The following is a 20233-nucleotide window of genomic DNA, read 5'->3' as shown; positions in this document are numbered from 1 at the left end:
ATATATATATATATATATATATATATATATATATATTATAATATATAATTTTTCATTATTTATTTTAAATTTCCTCTTTTATTTAAAAATATATAATTGAATTATATATTAGATATATATTAATTTGATCATGAATTATAATTATATAATACATTTATTTATATATGAAACAATTCTATTTTAAAAACGTATGAATTGTTGCTCTATTTGCAGGTTTGTGATTTTCAAACCACAGACTCGAGACTGCTGTCCCTGTCAAATTTGAGGTAAGGTGGGTTAAATGAGGAGAAGCTCTGAGCGAGCTCAAGCCCACACAGCCGAAATCGAGGTATTTTTAGATTTAGCGGAGGGTGCAAACGTCCAGCTTCATTGTCAGATCAAAGCCGCCACTTGTGGCACTCCTGGCAGAACACTGATGTATTTTAAGGGAAACATGATGACAAATGTTATATTTACGCCCTTGATCTAAATATTTACATATTTCCAGTTTCCCCCACACAACTCGTCACCGCCCGCTCATTCACGATCCTCCCGTTTTAGCAGCAGGAGTCCGGAGCATCCTGAGTGTGGCGAAGGTAGGATTATCGCTGCACATCGCAGTACATCGTGTTGTTCATGAATAGGAGCTTCTCTTCATTCATACACTCGTAGCTAACATGCCAGAGCGATGAAATTGTCTACGTGTGTTTACTATTGTTTAAACAGCCTTTGCGTGTATGAAACGTATTTAAAGTTAGTGTCTGAGGGAAAACACTGCATAAAGCTTGATGCGATAGTCGAGTCTATATTTCAGCACCACGGACAGCGACACCCCAGTCGCAAAAAACGAAACAAAAAAAAACAACAACTCTGCGTGACTTTTGCCATGTTTTTGATGATCACAATAAGTAATTTAATACATAAAGACACAAAAAGTAAAATTCTGTTATAAGTAGATTTTCAGATCAGTTTTAAGTGAACAGCGCTAGTTTTAGCAACTCTCGAATGGAGTTTGGCGACACCATGCGGCAAGACGCTCAATTTCTTCCCCCGTATGTTTCTACCGCACTGGTCAAATTAGCGTACTTTGTGTTCTGCACGTTCTCTTTTAGTGTTATGCTTTGCAATTCGACAGCTTTAGACTTTCTGTGACTATTGCACTGTCGTTTATAACATCACATCGATTTAAAGCGGAGACCGAAAATATTTTATATAATTTTCGCTTTATATAAACAAGGCATCCCCAACTTTTCTCCCTTAATGCTCCCCCTAAACAAAACCACAACAAGCCCAAAGCAATTACCAGGCTTAAAGAACATATAAAGGCTAGTGGTGCGCGTCTGCCACAGAATCCATTGCCAAATGAGTTTTTCACGATGCCTGGCGACTGCAAGGAGTGGTTTCGCTCTGGGAAACCGGGGCTGTGGTCACTTGCAGCGCGGACACTGTCCGTCTTTCACCTATTTAGCCCGAGCCATTTTCATTAACGCGAGGCTGTCTGCGAGCACAACAGGGACGGTTGTAATCAGCAGCCATAGACTGTGAAGTGGGAGAACCTAAACGTGACGTCAATGCCTAGTAACTGGCGCAGCCCTCAAAAAAGAGAGATTCTGCAAGCGTTAATTATCATCGTTTGTGTACTGCTGTAAAGACAAAACATATTTCGCTCGCAGTGCAACTGATTACTGTTGTTTGCGCGCGCGGGTCCGTCTGTGTGAGTGTGAGTGTGTGCGTGCGTGTGTTTTCTTTATGAGCAGCGAATCCGTCCCGAGTTTCCAAGCGAAAGTTGCATGGAGACACGCCGCGTAATACGCGTATAATAAAGAGGATGGTGAGCAACATAAACGAACGAGGAGAGCGGGAACAACTTGTGCTGAGAAAGCGAACGTTTAAGAAATATTTAGCCCATAAGAGAGAGGGGCACTGAAGCAGTTCGTTTGGGGGGGGAAATCACTGCAGCGATGCATCGGAGGCGAGTCGGAGCCCTTGCATGGAGTTGGAGAGGCAAAATTAATGTACATTACATGCACTCCACGTAACGCTCCTGAGCGATGTCTTTGTGAGTGTTTTTTTTTTCTTACTGGGCGCTAAAAATAGCATCAGTGTTTGATCGTGGTCCAGAAATAGGCAGAGGGTATCACTTGTATAAAAAGGGACTGCGATTCTGAGAAAACTTGGACGTGTTGCTGAAGATAGAGATGAATCAAGGGCAGTATTTGATTTTCGTCTTGCTTGTTGTTTTTGGTCACATATGATGGTTTTATACTCATGTCTGTGTTTTCCCTGCTTTCAGCCAGGGCTTCCTGCACTGGTAAGTACACATTCGCGACGATTTCTTTGGTTCGTTGACATGTTTATTTGATTTCTTGCACGATTTCTTGCATGCATTAAGGTGCCATTCCCTCCACCGAACACAATCCATTTGTTTCACGCATACTGTGTGCACTTCTCAAACAGGTGCTTTGTTGTTTTCACTCACTTGTTAAAAATGAAATAAACCACTCTCTCTTCAGACCAGGAATCTCGCGAATGGTAAATAAGTGAAATCCAAACTCCTTTGTCTGACGGCGCTGTTGAGCCGTTTTTTGCCTCTTCGCTACAGCTGAAAGTGTGAATGGAAAGCGATAACACTAGAAGAGTGAGGGGACATATCTCTCAAAATATGTGAAGAGGAAAATAGGCTAATAAATATAGGTGGAAGACGCCGCGCCAAAAGGAAAATCACCAGCAACAGCCGACGAGGGAAGCCCTGGTGTGGCGTCAAGGGGTTCCGTGCATCCAAAATCGCCCTTAAATGGTCAGCCCTGTTTTGGCCATCACCTGTGAAAGGGATGCCACTCGGCACACGTTCTCAAAATGCAGCTTAAGTTTTTTTTGTGCAATGTTCCCGCGTGCGTTGTTTGAACACTTCCATCAGATGTGCTCGAGACTGTGTAGCTATAGGCGGATTCACATGGATTACTCTTCCGCCCACGTCATTTTCATTATACAGTACTGCAATCGACTGTTTTCTATTGCTGTGGACTATAATACTGGTTTTGTGCCAAGACTAACGCGTTTGTGCAGTTGCGCAAAACAATCACGTTGTGATCGCCAGTGTTGTTTTAATCAAAGCATCTCTTAATAAATGTCTAATTTCAATCCTGCAGCGTGCATAATTGCCTTAAGCGTTCGCAGACAGTATATTTCGAATTGTTTCAGAGGGTTTAAATGGTCATGTGCATGTATGCAAAAGCAAAATTTACAATACTTAAAACCGTACATGCCAGAGTAGCGAGTCTAGGAATGACCGCGGATCTTTGCAGAAAAAACTCATTACCTTGACCTTTTCAAAGACACTGTGGCTCTCTATACACCTATCCCAGACATAGCAAGATCTTCTTAAGTCAATGCTGGCGTTGTAATTTGAGTGGAAACATGGTTTTATCCGAGTCGTGACTGCTATAGTGAGTAATATGTGCGCGTTGGCTGCGTCAGGAGATGCAGTCGCTGTGCGGTGCAGACAGAAGGGGGAGAATCGTGACTGACTGGAGACGTCCGCGAATGATTCGTCCACCAAATAAAATCCTCATAATGGTGGCATCTGGGCTCGATTTTGTTTTTCTTTTTTTGTTTTTACACCTGTTACATCTCAAGCCATATCTCTTTTGCCTAGCCACCTTAACCTCCCCTTGCACCACGAAGGCGTAAGAAGAATATCAGTGATTAAGGGGAAGGGAGGGGGAGATCTTGGTTCGGGATGAATTTAGAATTTAAGGGGGGGCACTTCGTATAGTTTCTTGCATAGTTCCAAAAAGATCCACTCTTTAACAATTTTGACAAATGTTCGCGTTGGATGCAAGAAAAGAACTTCACGGGTAAGTGAATGAAGTCACATTCCACAGCTGGATTGAGTTTATGGCCAAAATATATGCCAGAGGGATCCCATTTTTGCTGTGTTGTCATGCCATTATTAATTGTTTCCCTCAAGGTATGAGAAATGTTGATGCTGTTGATGCCTTTACAAAATGTTGTTGTTGTTGTTGTTGTAAAGTTGGATCTAGAACATTTATGTAACGTTCTTCTGATGCCAATCGCTTAGTAACGCACCATTGTTTTGTTTGTTGTGCCTGCAGGCGATGATGCAACTGTAATGTATAGAATTTGTTATGTTCTGCTGATAGTTTAGAGACCCCCGTGTCCTCACTGAGTGGTATCAGCCAGTGAACTCTCTGTGGTCATGCAATGAAATTGCCTCAGAAGCCTGTCATGTTGTTGTCGTCGTGCTGGCGATGTGCTGCTTTGTTTTACATGCACGTTAGAACCCGACGCCTCCAAAATGTTAGTCGTTTAAAAAAAAAAACGACCCTATAATGTCTGTTTTGAATGGATACGTGAGGATGTACTTGCAGACATGAATGCACGCCACCCCGACATGGTGTGCGAGAGACGTAGCAACCCGTTTTGAAACGTGACATGGCGAACGAATTCGGCTTCAAAACAGAAAAGGATAAAAACATTTAATGTTATTGTACTGAATATTTTTGGTCACTTGCGCCAACTAGGATACAATTTGGTTTCCCCTTTCTTTCTTTTTTCTCTTTTTTTTCAAAAAGGGGGGTCCCTATATGAGCAAGAAACCGATTGGTGGATGACGATTTTTTGTTTGCGCCAATAAGATCTCTCGCTGCTCTCTATTTATTGCGAGCAGATTACAGACTGCTCTCTCCTCACCAAGAGCGCTTCATCTGCTCAGTTCTCCGGCATCACGAAACAGAGGATGTATTTCATAGTAGCAACAAAACGGCGAGGCGAAAAGAAACGAGCTCAATGGTCGTTCAGTCATATGCGTGTCTTTGTTTAGATGCAATAATCGCAGCGCACGTCGGTAGGCACTAGAAAAGCCAGCGAAAATAAACTACTGGTAAGGAGTGAATTCAGCACCGCGGACAGCGCTCGCACGCAGAATACAGGCATTTGGATGCTGGCTGCTCTCAAAGCTTCCCATGCTCGTAGAATGTGAATGAGTTGGATACAGTTCAGCCACGGAAAAGGGCTTCGCGGTCTCGCTTTTCCCGATGTCTGGACACAATAGGATTGGGAAACCAGAGCCATGCACAAGCCACCTGGATGTCACTGTTTGATGTCACGGACTTCAGACTGCGATTTGTCTTTCGCGAATCTTTTTGCGGTCTGGGCTTGCTGTTCATAAGTATCTAGCTGGGAAGCCCTTACCCCAAAAAGCATTTGCGGAAGGCGCATTCACCGATTGATTCTCCATACACTGCCTGGATTAAATGCTTGCATTATTATTGTTATAATTATTATTACTGTATTTATTTTTTTACAAACACTTTGTTAATTTTTTTCCCCAAAAAATATGTCATCACTGTATTGCGGCTCAAATGTAAAGCCGAACTTCTCTCCCACTTACGTCCCCAAAGTCTAAGATCCCTCCCTGTCGAGAATTATCTGGCGTCTCCGTTGCCAGAATATTTTCTCTCGTTTATACGATTACAAAAAGTCACCCAAACAAAACCACAGTTCCACCAACGAGCCTCCCAGTTTGCACGTGGGGAAACACAGTGGTCCATTCGGGGAAGAGAGCGAGAGAGAGGGGGGCATCTCGTTAGTGTGCTATTTCACTTAGAAGCCAAACAATGTTGAAATGACCCCACCCTGTTCGCAATAACATATAAGCTGTATAACACTGCCAGACGCAGTTATAGTTCTACACAGGTTTAAAATGTAAATATCAGCCCATTGACAGAGTGCCAGTGTGTGTGTGTGTGTGTGTGTGTGTGTGTGTGTGTGTGTGTGTGTGTGTGTGAGAGAACACGTCACCGTAGGTGCCCAAAGACAACAAGGTTTCACCCAACCTCCTCGGCTTCATTTCTTTTATTTCTTTTCTTTTTATTTCTTTTTACACACCCTCGTTCCTTCCCTCACACGCACACGCACACACACACACACACACACACAGTATTTTGGAAATATGACACCTCGATGAAATATGACACACCTACGCACACCCAGGATATAACATGTAGACACATTGGGTGATAAAGTTTTTATGCCATGCAGATACAGTCCACTGAGAAATTCTCAGCAACTGAGAAGTGACGTGATCCGTGTCACTACCATCTTCAAGGCAGGTCCCCCAAGTACCTCATAAGTCATTTCCCGTTTTCGGTGACACTCACCTGTCCCCTGGCCTATATGCAGGAGGAAGTGCAAACACAAATGCCCCTATTATAAGCTACAGTATCTGGAAAAGGCTCCAAAGTCCCTTAGTGACGACAACCCTAAATTCCTTCAGGTCAGACTAACATTCATTTCGTCTCAACCGTATGTGTTCCCTCACACATTATTGCATTATAAGAAAGATGCATTGCCTTTGATTATATGGTTATACAATTAGAGCAATTAAAAATGACGTGGAGAAGAGGTCCTCCTGAAACTGGTTAAGAAATATTAGAAAACTTTAAGGAGTTTTGCATATCACGTAGCCTAGTTTTTTCTTCTGATAAGCAAAAAGGCCTGAAAAAGTTGTTCGTATACTTAAAGAAAATTAGTTCGACGTTATAGTGAAACTTTACAAAACCCTTATACTAAAAATCCTCTTTGCTGATAGCTAAACTGTAAAAGGCAATAATGTAAGTGTTCGTTTTGAATTTATTAAAGTGATTCGCTTGATGCTCACTCAAAAGAAGCAAGCAGAGACGGAAGGTTGATTTACAGGTGTTAGGATGAAAAAACGCTGATTTTGGTGGTTTAATAAACTTAAATCATTATATCATATTTGACTGCAAGAATCCCTGATTAAATGGGGGTTACAAATATTATAATACTGTATAAACCGCATCAGGAGGAAGCTCCTACGCCATACGTGCATCGTGAAAAGCTTTTCTTTATTTTGCTTAAACAGCATGTTTATTTATGTTCATTTAACTTATACCAATAGTTTTATCATTTCTACTCGATTCTGCAAAAGGGGCTATATTCCGAGTGGTCAAAAAGTGCAATAAACTTTTCTCAGCTAATAAATTAAGCCAGCGATTACTGTTAAGTTTTAAAGTTTACAGGCTAGATTGTTTTGATTGACATGTGTACTGTCTAAACGCTTTTCTGGTGTGCGTCACGTTAGTGAGTGAATCGTATTCTCGTGCTCTGCGTATCCAAACTTGTTTGAAAAGTGCACCAAACGTGTTTTTGCGTGGACAGAATGGCACGATGTAGCTGCAAAAGGCTTTCCTTTCTCTCATTTGTTTTTCGCCCCATTATCTACTGTTCCCAACTTTTTACAACTCACTGTTCACCAAACATGCCTTCTATATTTCCCAGAAGATGTTAAACTGCTCAGACGTGCGCATTTAAACGATCCCACTGTTATTTATGTACAACTTTGTGTTCTTGCGTTTGTGCACAGGGCAGGACAAAACTTGAGGCATCCATCGTGTCAAGTACGGAGGGAGAAATGAACGGCTCGACATCGAATCACAGAACGTTCCCAAATGGGGTTGCTTGTGACGTCACTGTCTTCGTAAGTTCATTCTTTCCGTCACACTCACAGCCCTTTGCGAGAGCGGCCTCTGTTTATGTCATTGTCTGTCATTAAGCGTTTGAAACTGCAGCAGGGGACAGGATTTTTTTGTAGATTACTCAGTATTACAAGGTTTTAAGCGTTGAAGGTTTTCTTCATAAGTTTTCGTCTTAAGTGCTCCGGATGCAGTTTTTACAGTTAAACAGTCTGAAAGTTACTAAAGTGTGGCACCCTATATAGTGTGCATCAGGCAGGGGCGATTCTATGGGGGGCCAGACAGGGGCCACTTGTGTTTTTAGGGGGCACAATTTTAAAATTCATCTTAACCTACTTTAAGTATTATCCATTCAGTCATTTTTCACCGTCATGTATCACTGCAATCTCTAGAAGTAATCTATAACAATTTCAACTAAAATGAAAGTTTCATCATGTTTCATTTATTTGACAAATAATTTTGTATTGTAGTGTCATTTTTGAGGGGCACGAGTGAGGGGGGGGGGGGTGGCTCTCATGCTTGTCATGTGACACACAGCAGCCCAATACCACTGTACAACTGATATAGTGATATAGCTTATGTCCCTACTGAAAAAAACAAACAATAAAACCATCACAGAACATTTTAATGGTTTCCACAATAAATATCATTACAAACCATTAACTTTTCACCATTAAAACCTTTAAAAATGTTTTCTGTAGTGTGTTTTGGGACATATTCCATTAGGATTTATTGGTTTTAACAAGCCACCAATAGAAGGCAACCAATTACCAGTAGAGACCAACAGGGTCCATTACAGTTTTCAGTAAAACCAATACAAGTCCCATTATAACCCGTAAAACCATTACAAATTTTGTAATGGTGTCTATTGTTTTTTTCAGCAGGGGTTTTGTTATAATTTTTTTTTAAATTAAAAATATTCCCAGAATATATCATGAAATATCTCGATTCTCAAATATGTGTAAGTAAATGCATTTTGCACCTTTATAGATTATGTTAGTTGATCTATAATGGGCGATGGGCAAAGTAGCCTAATAGTGTAATCTATTAACTTTGCATAAAAATCCGTCTTTTTACTTAAGTACCAGATATGGGTGACATAAAATATTTTTAATATGACTGACTTTGTATTTAATGTCAATGTAATAAAATCATTGCAAGTTACTAATTAGCCTATAACACTTTCATTGTACAAAAAGAGATCAAAGAACGTTTACATTATCAAAGAACATTTTCACTTCAGTCCAGCGAGTTCAAGCACTCTCAAAAAGTCCCATAATAATCTCTAAAGCTGTTTACACTGTGAAATGAATATCTTACTTACATTCGTACAGCTTCACTTTCTTGTTTCTGATGAGAGAATTAGCCAGAGAATTCAGTCAGCCAGCACGTGACGAAACGTGTTTCAGCGATGACTCATCTGAACGCCTCTGATTGGTCCTTGCATTCATAATCTCAACAGAATCGTATGTGATTGGTTATAATGCGCAGTGCTTTTAAAAACGTGTCTCCAGCCAGCGAACGCAAATTTTAGAATTTAGCAGCTGGTGATGTTTTTCTTTTATATATATATATATATCTATATGTGTGTGTGTGTGTGTGTGTGTGTGTGCCCACCCCCCACCCCCCCAGAACCGCCCATGACATCAGGACAATTACATGGTCATTTAAAAGTCATTCTTTTAGTTTAACTTGTAAGAATTATAAGTTTTGATAGAAAAGCTTATGAAGACTTGTATTGGTATTGCTTGTTATGGAAAATACAGCATGTTTTTTTCTGTAGTGAATTGGATCACTGCTCTGGTTCATGTTATATATTTATGCTTAATACACCTTAAATATTTATTGCACACTTAGCTAGAAAGCAAATACATTCTCACAAGTATAACTGTACTTGATATGTGCATAAACACATACACACACACGCACTGATTTCATATCTGTATGCGTATGTAGATAGCTTTAAAAATAAAAATATTTCAGTGTTTTTTAAGTATACAACAAAAGGCCCTAAAATATTTGGGAATTTTTGTGTATGTTTTCAGTTCTCCTTGCATGCTGATACTTATATTACACAGACTTGTATTGCCTTAGTCTTAAGTGAAATGACCACTGAAGTTATATGAGCGTTCAATTTGAGCTGCAAAATATAAAAAAGAGTTAAAGATCTTTGTGTGTGATTTTCAACAGTATTTTAACAGCATTGCTCATTGCAGGTTGGTTTAGAATAATATGCAAGGATTCAAGCATTGTTTGTTTAAACTGAAAAAATATAAATGTATCATAAAAATATTTATCACCGACAAAGTAAGGGGCAGTTATTAACACAGGCTGAACGGTACGACAGACTCTAGAAGATAAAATTAGCCAAGCTTTTTTTTCTGTCTTTCTTTTTAAGAAGAAAGTATTCACAGTATTGTCTGATTTGGTTTTTAAACACTATAAACTTTTTAAACCTCCCAGCAGAAATTTCACGACATGACGTTGAGATGCTGACAAACAATCTGAGAAAAAGAGTTTTAATACAGATTTTGAAAGGAATAGTTACAGATTACTGTACTATATAATCATAAATACTTTTCTGTATATAAATCATATTTAAAAGAAAATATATTAAATTTTTTAGTGAAGCTAGAGATGGATTGCAGCACTGGCTACGATGGGCTATTTTCATTTAACAGTTTATTTAAATTGCAGATTTAAACACTTATCAAAATCAATATTTTTGTTATAATAGCTCATGTTTATATATATTGTTTTTTTATACCTGTAGTCTGAGACTTGAGATGCGTTCAGATCTCACCAGCACTAGACGTAGCTACTTTTTTTTTCTCAGAGAGAGACTTTAGTCATGGCTATACTGTATGAGTTTTATATGTCTCTCCCTTTTAAGAATTAATTCAAACAAACACATTTATTGATAACATAGCAATGGGTTTCTTAAATGATTAACTGGGTGAGCAAAAGACGTCACCCGGTTTTCTCACCCAGTCACTTTTAGCTTATTTAAGATGCACGTCTCCAAGAAAAGGCCCTATTGTTCAATGTTAGATTTAACTTGTGTTTGTTTTTTTAAACTAATAATATGCAATTTTTATTTATTTATTTTTTTAATTCTCTACTTTATCTAAACGGTATTGAGTTATTTTTAACACTCACAAATTCATGTTAAACTATTAATAACCACAATCTAAATTAAACTGAAAAGCATCCCAAACAAATAATTTATAACTTCCATTACCTATTATGATTAAAAATCTGATGTTGCAGTTATTAAACGCGTTTTTTGTCATGGAGCACACTGTTTTTTCATGTTGTTCACTGTTTTACCCTTTTTTCTCCTCAGCTCATCCCCTCTGGTCTCTCTCAACGTATTATTTTTCAGTCTGAGGAGGACATGTCGTGTCAAAAATATGTTCTTTAATCTCCTCACATTTCATTATGATACACCAAATAACATTTAAAGCCTTTTCACCTTATTCTTCGACTTTCCTAAATTGTTTGCAAAATGACATGATGTAGATTTTAAACTTTAACCGTCATTTTAATCAGTCCACAGGAACAGGATACCAACATTAACCTGCTGTAATAACAAATAACATGGAGTAACAAGAGGAATATTTGCATATGTTCCCTCTTTGCTCACATTCCCTCTATCCATACATGGATGAGTCAGGGAAGGTGTGAGGGATGAGTCAGTTCCGGGCGGAATTTTTAGGGAAAGGGAGTGTCTGCTTGTTCCTAAGAGGGTGGTCCCATCATGCGAACATGGCATGACCTCACTGCCGCAGAAATACCCGTTCACGCATTAATGTGCTCTCTACATAACCAGTGCAAAAGCAGATCATATTTGTGTATACATACTCCCAGTTAATTCCAGCTTTTAAATATAATCTTTTGGTAAAATACATGATTTAAATGTGAGTATGAAGTTTTCAGTTACCTAAACATCACTAAATGGCACCAAACAAATGACTTTTCATTAAAAAAAAGCTTACGTCTATTAAAATTCGGCTCTTCTTAAACATATCTCTCACTATGATGAAACTGCTGTTAGTATTTCACAGCCAATCATACAGATTTGGATATAGTGTATTCAAATAAAACTGTGAAAGTGTGTGAAATAATTAAGTTTATGAAATATAACCTAAGACTGGAATTTGTACTAATGGAGAAAAAATTCTAACTTTACAGTGTTAGAACACATTCATGTACATACAGGACAATTGAAAATCTGAAATAATAAAATATAATCAAATCAATTAAAACAATACAGAAATAGTAGTTATTAAGTATTAAATGGCAGCACTATTTATTTATTTATTAAGATCAACAACTTTAGCACAAATAAAGATTGTGTCTAGATGTTTTTTGGGGTTTCTCGGTAATTGTTTGTGTCTTTTATTTGTAGAAAATCTGCTGATGACTGGACGTCTATGCAAAAGTGGGATGTGAAGCCGAACTGACTGTGTTCCTCATGGAAGAGGAGTAACGGCTGACAGGAATGGAAGATGTCGGAGGGAAAAGAAGGGGTTTACCAATAAACAAGGTATCAGCCGACACCTATTTAGACCCAAAAACATCTACAGGGAAGCATGGGAGTATCCGGCACTCTAATGAGTTGTAATGCAAAATGCACTTTCTGTCCCAAGACATCTATTCACACCTTAGGCTTTGCTGATGGGTGAAACTCCGTGACCCGCAAATTTTGACTGATCAAATGAGTAACTGAAGAAATAATTTTGCAAACGTGAATCAGTTCCAGAGAATGTTCAAAAATAGTAATTCAGAACACTAAAGTGTGATAAGAAATGATAAGAAACGAAGCAGAATTCAGTTTTTTGAGCATGTGATGTCATAAAATCACCTTTAGAAATGTAAAAATCTTTCTCTTTGTCAAGAAATCAAGTAAGCAAAATCTTCAGTGCTCATATTCCGTCGTGTTTTTGCATGCTTGCATCGTCTGCAAGCATGCAAAAAAGAGAAATTATACTTATTACATGTGTTAAAAGAAAAAGAATAAGGTTTTAATGGTCGCTGATCATGTATAAAATGTTGAAAAACAATATAGATGTGACAGGTCAGGTCTGATAGTGACGTGAGGAAAGTACAGGCTCCGACGGCACTTAAAAAGATGACGATGTACAGAGGGAAGCACTTATTATATTATTGCAGGCTTGCTGACCAAAATAGATTTTATATATATATATATAAAATACAGCTAGTTATTTTAAACAGCTAAACATTTGAAATGTATTAATCAGTTTTGTCAAACTATTAAAACCAGCAATCCAGAAGAGATGTATCAAAAACAGAGGCATTGCACAAAAATGTTGGCTGAACAAATTAGTTACAAATAATACAATATATTTGTTGAAGTGAAAGCAATACATATTTACCTGTATATCTGTATAAATTTGGTATTTCACAGTTTTTAATGATACATTGACTAAACTGACACTAAACGAGGATTAAAATGCTTAGTATGTATTTTATCTGACATTTAGCTGTTCTTCTTTAGTAATGCAAAAACCTCCATTAAAAATAAGACAAACAACTTAGTAGAAACTAGTTTCATACTAATCATATGGAAAGTAACAGAAACCAGTGAACTAATCTGCATTGTCACTCAGTTTCACCCTAGACTTTAAGGTAGAATGCCCATTTTTAAGCCGTTACATGAGTTTTTAAAGGCTTGTGTGAGTCGTGTGTATTTTTTTGTTTGTATATGAATGTAGAGCCAGCAGACTGAGCAGACTGACATATAACCACATTAGACGTACAAGCACGTAACCTCGGACAGTAGTACTTGACGCACTAGAATATTATATATATATATATATATATATATATATATATATATAACATTTTCCATTATCATTATTCAGATATTCAGACATTATTCAGATTATCATTAGGTTTTTATATATATATTTATATATATATGACAATACTAATTGTCATTATTCTGTTTGATCTGATATTGATACTTAACGTACTATATATTGTACCCATTAACTAGTATGTACTGAGAGAAGTATGGAGGGTCTCAGGAAACACATTTGACCATAGTGACATTGTTTTTATGACTGTCATGAGCAGATTTTCATTGAGCAGGCCAGATCTCTGTGTGTGTGTGTGTGTATCCAGTGCCCACATATGTGAGATGTGTTGCTAGTGTCATATGTTTGCATACCCACACAAAATGCACTGGGAATGTGTGTGCAAGTGTCAGAATGCTTTGTGGATTGTGGATGTGTGTGTAAGATGTCTCGTGTGTGTATGTATACGTCTGTTAGAGAATGTAAAGGCAGATGTGTGTGTTTCATCAGTGGGAGATGGAGTGTGTGATTGTGTATCAGCAAGAATGCATAAGAAATGTGTGTGTTTGTGTTAGTTTAATGTGTCTGTGTGTGTAAAACTTTATCTGTTTAAAAGTATGCATACATGTGTGTATAAGTTGCGGTGTGTGTATGCAAATATACCATGGTAAAGTGATGTGTGCACCAAAATGAGCGCAAAAGGAATGTGTGTGTGTGTGTAAGTATTAAAGAATGCATTATTTTAATACATTTACGTGTGTATCAAATATCTTGTGCACATTTATGCATATACAGTATATTGTGTAAATGTTCAAGAATACGACAGATAAAGTGAGTGTGTGTGAGTCTATGTGCACATTTGTGTGTGTATGTATATGTCTGTTAGAGAATGTAAAGGCAGATGTGTGTGTTTCATCAGTGGGAGATGGAGTATGTGATTGTGTATCAGCAAGAATGCATAAGAAATGTGTGTGTTTGTGTTAGTTTAATGTGTCTGTGTGTGTAAAACTTTATCTGTTTAAAAGTATGCATACATGTGTGTATAAGTTGCGGTGTGTGTATGCAAATATACCATGGTAAAGTGATGTGTGCACCAAAATGAGCGCAAAAGGAATGTGTGTGTGTGTGTAAGTATTAAAGAATGCATTATTTTAATACATTTACATGTGTAGCAAATATCTTGTGCACATTTATGCATATATATTGTGTAAATCTTCAAGAATATGACAGATAAAGCGTGTGTGTGAGTCTGTGTGTGTATTAATGTGAATGCATGGTTATGTGTATGTGTCAGAATGCTTTGTATTATTATTTTAAGGTGAGTGTGTGTTTATACGTTCGAATTCATGCACAGATATGTATGTATAGGTGAGAGTGTGTGTGTGTGTGCGTGTGTTAGATAACGACTGTAGCATGTTCATTTTGGCCATTTTTACAGACGGTGTGTGTGTGTGTAAAAATTGCTTGTGAGTGTATATCAGAAATCTTTGTATCATTATCACAAGTCCTCTATGTGTGTGTGCAAAATGTTTTGTGTGAATAAGAACGTACATATGATTGAGTGTGTGTTTTTTTTCAATTGTACTGACAATATAAGTGTTTGTGCTTATTTACGTACCTAGAAGAGCGCACATGGATGTGTGTGTTTGTGTTGTAAGGCTTTATGTGATTGTTTCGAGGCCCTAATCGCTTGTGCGTGAATGCATGCATATATGAGTGTGTAGATGCGAGTGTGTGTGTAAATATGCACAGAATGCTTGTGTATGATTGTTTGCGCACATGTAGAGAGCTGGATGTGTGTGTACGTTAGTGAGCACATGGCCGAGAGGTTGTGAAACATATGCGTGAGCTTTGAGAAAGAGACGGCAGGCCAGATGAGCCGAAGACGTGCAGTTATAAAGTCCTGTATAATGTATGTATAGGTGAGAGTGTGTGTGTGTGTGCGTGTGTTAGATAACGACTGTAGCATGTTCATTTTGGCCATTTTTACAGACGGTGTGTGTGTGTGTGTGTGTGTGTGTGAAGTTGTGTACAAACAAAAATTGCTTGTGAGTGTATATCAGAAATCTTTGTATCATTATCACAAGTCCTTTATGTGTGTGTGCAAAATGTTTTGTGTGAATAAGAACGTACATATGATTGAGTGTGTGTTTTTTTCAATTGTACTGACAATATAAGTGTTTGTGCTTATTTACGTACCTAGAAGAGCGCACATGGATGTGTGTGTTTGTGTTGTAAGGCTTTATGTGATTGTTTCGAGGCCCTAATCGCTTGTGCGTGAATGCATGCATAAATGAGTGTGTAAATGTGAGTGTGTGTGTAAATATGCACAGAATGCTTGTGTATGATTGTTTGCGCACATGTAGAGAGCTGGATGTGTGTGTACGTTAGTGAGCACATGGCCGAGAGGTTGTGAAACATATGCGTGAGCTTTGAGAAAGAGACGGCAGGCCAGATGAGCCGAAGACGTGCAGTTATAAAGTCCTGTATAATTTAGTTACATTTATATTTATTAGATTTTATATTTCAAATGCAATTTACACATCTTACATTTAAGTGTTTAGTAAGCAAACATGCGTACTTTACAAGTAAATTTGCTACATGTAAGCTTCTTTTATTAAATAAAATGACGCTGAATAATTTTAAGCATTGTAATTTTAAATTACTTAAATTATTAATTTGTAAAGAAAGGAACTAACATAGACTTTTAAATCACTGGCATTTGTACAGATGTGATTAAAATGAAAAGGCTGTTTGAAATCTAATAAAATCTATGAGATGAACAAGGATGAAAGTGGACATGATACATGTGGATGTGCATGAAGAAATATGACATCTGACTGTATTTGCATCTGTGGTGACAGAAGCATGTGTGACAATGTTTGTGAGCAGAAAAAAATATACAGTATATTGTTGAAGAAAACACCATAAACAAATATTTATATTGCTGTAAACGATCCTAAATCTCTAAAATACAGATTTATGTTACTTTAGTAGTTCACAGCAGTTTTGCTTCAAAATATATTAATTTGAACAAATTATGTATTGTAGATGTTTAAGAAAGGAACTAACATAGACTTTTAAATCACTGGCATTTGTACAGATGTGATTAAAATGAAAAGGCTGTTTGAAATCTAATAAAATCTATGAGATGAACAAGGATGAAAGTGGACATGATACATGTGGATGTGCATGAAGAAATATGACATCTGACTGTATTTGCATCTGTGGTGACAGAAGCATGTGTGACAATGTTTGTGAGCAGAAAAAAATATACAGTATATTGTTGAAGAAAACACCATAAACAAATATTTATATTGCTGTAAACGATCCTAAATCACTACTGATGGATAAAATCATAAATCTTCATCTGTTTTTGCATGCTTTCTCTTTCAAACCCCGTCTAGCGTGGCAAAGGCCTCAGCCGTGAGAATACCGTGGTGAAGTCCTAGGGTTAATCATCTGATCCACAACATTCACATGTCAGAGGGAAAAATTCAAAGGTATGTGGCATTTTTTCGGTGTCTGTATATATTTTTTTCTTTGCCAGGTAATGTGACCTGCATCAAGCTGACAGTATAGCCTATGAATGTGCCTATATATATGTTATAGAGAAAAATAATAATTTTCAGTTTATAAATGTACTATAAACTGTTGGATAAAATATTATATTTTATGAACGAGCAGTAGTTGTGATAAAAACTTGAAATATGTGTTTTAAAAATGTATTTTAGTGCAATATAATGCCATCAATGGTTTTTTTTAGATGATACATAAATGATGCATGATTGAGAGGATATTACCTTAATAAACATTAAAACATGCCTTCTTTTTTCCCCCAATAGGATGAAAATCTGGGAAAACTTTACCTTGTATCCTGCACACAAGATCAACGTCTGTTAGACTGCTTTACACCTGTAAATGGATATTCAGCAAGTTGATAACTTTGTAGGAACAACACAACACCGTCAGGTATTTGCAATATCTGTCTGTAAACTACTTGGGGCTTAATAAATGAGATGATACATAAATGATGCATGATTGAGAGGATATTACCTTAATAAACATTAAAACATGCCTTCTTTTTTTCCCCCAATAGGATGAAAATCTGGGAAAACTTTACCTTGTATCCTGCACACAAGATCAACGTCTGTTAGACTGCTTTACACCTGTAAATGGATATTCAGCAAGTTGATAACTTTGTAGGAACAACACAACACCGTCAGGTATTTGCAATATCTGTCTGTAAACTACTTGGGGCTTAATAAATGAGCTTAACTTGCTTACGTTGTCACGTGCAGACGTCTGTAACGTCTGAGACGCATGAGCTGTGAGACGTAAGGGAATATGAAAATGATGTAGTACGTATTTAAGCTTTAAAAAAATAAATGTAAAAACCATGTGTAGATACATTTGTAGTAATTATTCACCTGAATGAGAGAAACTGTGTAGAGACGAGATGCACCCGAGCGTTTGTGTTGAGTTGTGTTGTTTTAATTCTCAAAGACGTGAGGGCAAACGCAGTCTGATTTGATCGTATTTGTTCTAATTAAATAATAGCCTATATGTAGCTTGAAATGGAGTTGTTGTGACTGTGATAATAAGAACGTGTGCGTAGCGAACGTAGGAAACGACTGCGTCTGTAGACGTGTGTGACAATTACAGACGCGAGTTCTTTTAGCTTGTGGTGCTTTATAATTGTGAGGGTTACATATTTGTGAGATCCTAATAGTTTGTTTAAAATGTCATATGAAGCTGTAGACAGTTGAACGGAGAGTTTTAGCTGCCAGGCGCTGGCTGTCCTCTGCATGTGCTGCTGCTGATGTATCACTCACACGGCCGGCTGAGCTTAGAACTAAAGATGATGCTGTTTTTATACGTTCTTTCGCGAGATATGTTTATTATATTGTATACATGTAATTAGGTTTCATAACTAGTGTTTAGGGAGCATTTTGAGCACAGTAAATGTGAAATATGAGTTGTTGGAATTACCAAAGGGTCAAAGGGGGCTGGGGTAGCCTAGTGCAGAAAGGGGGAGAGATACATATGTTTAAATTAAAGAATAAAGATTATAGGCGTCGAGTTATTCTTAAGATGTCTGTGGTAGATCAGTGAGCGTCGAGGACTGAAAGCTGGAATGTATAATGTGTTACGTGAGAGGAAACGTGTGTGTCTGTGTGTGTGTGTGAGAGAGAGAGAGAGTGTGTGTGTGTGTGTGTCTGATCTCGAAAATGTTATGTTTTAAGGTTTGTCTAAGTAAAAGATAATTAAGTAAAATATCTACATTTCGCATCAGTTATTAAAGTATTATTTTGTAGTATAATAATACAAAAAATAACAGTTAGTGCACTGTTTGATTATTTGTGCCTTACGTGTCTTTTCTTTTTATTGCTTTATAAGTATAATATTTGTATGCTTTGCTGTTATTGTTTATCATATAACCCTGTGTGCTTAACATCTGAGCTGAATTGAGTCAAATGAGTAGCAGTGTGCACAACGTAAGGACATAACGTGTGAGTTCTGCACTTCTGTGTCATTCTGTATAAGTGCCCTGAGAAAAACATGCTGCATTAACTATTCGATCCTGAGTAATTGTTTAGCTGTTTTATTACATGAAACAAGCTGTACATGTGGTGTGAGAAATATATGGTGTGATTTCGTTGCAAAATCTAAAAGCTTTGTCGTTCACGTGACAAAGTTATGAATCACGTATGTTGTTGTTATCAAACTGCTTGCTTTCTGTATTCCCTATCCCATGTTAGAGAAAATAAAATGTTTGTTGTTAATGTGCTTAACATCTGAGCTGAATTGAGTCAAATGAGTAGCAGTGTGCACAACGTAAGGACATAACGTGTGAGTTCTGCACTTCTGTGTCATTCTGTATAGTGCCCTGAGAAAAACATGCTGCATTAACTATTCGATCCTGAGTAATTGTTTAGCTGTTTTATTACATGAAACAAGCTGTACATGTGGTGTGAGAAATATATGGTGTGATTTCGTTGCAAAATCTAAAAGCTTTGTCGTTCACGTGACAAAGTTATGAATCACGTATGTTGTTGTTATCAAACTGCTTGCTTTCTGTATTCCCTATCCCATGTTAGAGAAAATAAAATGTTTGTTGTTATTTTAGAGTCTGCTTGCTTATTTGTCTGTTTTAAGTGTGGGGAAATCTGGAAAATTCACACTATTTTGTGACATATTGAAAACGTTTTGTGTGTGTTAAGAGACTTACGGATACAAAAAAAAGACAAAAAGTAGCATGAGGGGGCAATACATAGAGAAAAGGGCTTCCACGGTGAGAGTATCTTACAATTAAAAATACAGACATTCAAATGTTTTTTCATGACGACTCCAATGCTTTTTTTCTACTAAACAGTGTGTGGTTTACATGCTGCATGTGTTACTTCAATTGTTCACGTATCGGTGGGCTTATATTTTAGGTTAAGTTTCGGGTCGTGAGTGAGGCGAATGGCGACAGTGGACATGGATGTGTTGGAGTGAGCCAGTATGAGTGCTAGTCTGACTGAATGTCAAGCTGACAAGCTAGGCACGAGCCAAGAGCAAAACATCCGACTGATGCGAGTTTCGCCGCTTACAACACTCGCGTGTCGCTTTCGTACCTGCATGCATGTGTAAGTCGATTAAAAATGCGTTTCACAACAGTTTACGCTGTATTTTCACATGTTGCTCAGCTGCATATCTACTACGTGCCTATGTGTTTACATAACCATCCTCTCTTCCGCGTTATTTGCGCCGAGAGTTCTCGCGATATTTCGGCGCAGCGCTGTGTGGTAATTGTAGTTCCATTTGTGAGGATGTTCACCGTTTGAATGAATAGAAATAATAAGCTTGTCTACATTATAAAATAAGCAGAGTTTGCCAAAATAACGCTGTTCAAATCATCTTATCTTAGGC

General features: G+C 37.5%; 1 long non-coding RNA gene across 1 annotated transcript; it reads left to right on the top strand.

The window, feature by feature from the left end:
- Window positions 1-2049: 2049 nt before the first annotated feature.
- On the top strand, window positions 2050-17331 carry LOC107598901 (uncharacterized). Its single transcript, XR_001610609.1, has 5 exons — window positions 2050-2290; window positions 7388-7501; window positions 11908-12045; window positions 16726-16821; window positions 17164-17331. It is a non-coding gene; the product is annotated as an uncharacterized lncRNA (long non-coding RNA).
- Window positions 17332-20233: the final 2902 nt, after the last annotated feature.

Source organism: Sinocyclocheilus grahami, unplaced genomic scaffold, assembly GCF_001515645.1.
Source record: "Sinocyclocheilus grahami isolate Dianchi unplaced genomic scaffold, SAMN03320097.WGS_v1.1 scaffold257.1, whole genome shotgun sequence".
NCBI lineage: Eukaryota > Metazoa > Chordata > Actinopteri > Cypriniformes > Cyprinidae > Sinocyclocheilus > Sinocyclocheilus grahami.
Note: the sequence above shows the minus strand (reverse complement) of the source record. Positions and strands in the feature narration are given on the sequence as shown.